Below are 1038 nucleotides of genomic sequence, written 5' to 3' on the forward strand. Positions count from 1 at the left end.
GCTTCACTCAGCCCTTGTGCCTTATTTATTCATCCTCCAGACAGATCAACAAGCTGCAGGGCATGTCCAACGTGAAACCCTAACAGGGGTGCCCACACATTTCCGGATCTGTGCTCAAGGATGTACCTTCTGAGTTGCTATCTAAAATGATTTAATGGTTATTGCCTTTGAATACAAGTTGATTCTCCTATAAGGTTCACGGCAGCTGGGAAACAAGACTCTATGTACACTAAAAGAAATATGGCTTTTTGGGAATTAATGTCAAGTTTCTATTTCACTGTCAGACAATAACCAGGGATGAATCTCTGCATCTCCTGAGTGCCTCTTGAATGTTTAGGAGCTGGAACAACATAAAAATTTATGAAACTATAATAAATTCCTATATTTGGGTACCTGTAATATTCATGGGGTCACCAGAGTATAACTTAATATGTGTGTATCCTTTTAATTATGAAGGTATTTCCTGTTCTTATCTTAACCTCTGAAGATCTCGCTATTTCTCTGGCTTCCTCAGAGACAGAGACTGCCAGTCCTCTTCAGTCTCAGAAGGGGAACAGTGGTTGTCTTCTTTACGTCTCTATAGGGAGCACACTGGTGTAAGTGAGACCTACTGTCTCATGCCCTACACAAAGCCCTCATGACAATTGAGAAGGTGCCCTGTGGAGATAATAAATGAATAAAGCCTTCTCTTCTCTTAGGCAACATGAAAAGCCAGGATCCTTCCTTGGCAGTTCTCAGAGGAGGAACAAGCCTTCCAGCACCATCAGGAAATTTAGCCACACCAGGTATGTTTGCTTTTTCTGCATGAAGATTTTTGTGAGGTCCTTACACAAAAATCATCCCTAGATACACAAGTTTCTTAATTACTTTTGTGAGTTCTGGTCAAATATATATATATATATTTTTTTTTTTTTGGGGGGGGTACGCGGGCCTCTCACTGTTGTGGCCCCTCCCGTTGCGGAGCACAGGCTCCGACGCGCAGGCTCAGCGGCCATGGCTCACCGGCCCAGCCGCTCCGCGGCACGTGGGATCTTCCCG

Source organism: Lipotes vexillifer, unplaced genomic scaffold, assembly GCF_000442215.2.
Source record: "Lipotes vexillifer unplaced genomic scaffold, Lipotes_vexillifer_v1.1 scaffold71, whole genome shotgun sequence".
Classification (NCBI taxonomy): domain Eukaryota; kingdom Metazoa; phylum Chordata; class Mammalia; order Artiodactyla; family Lipotidae; genus Lipotes; species Lipotes vexillifer.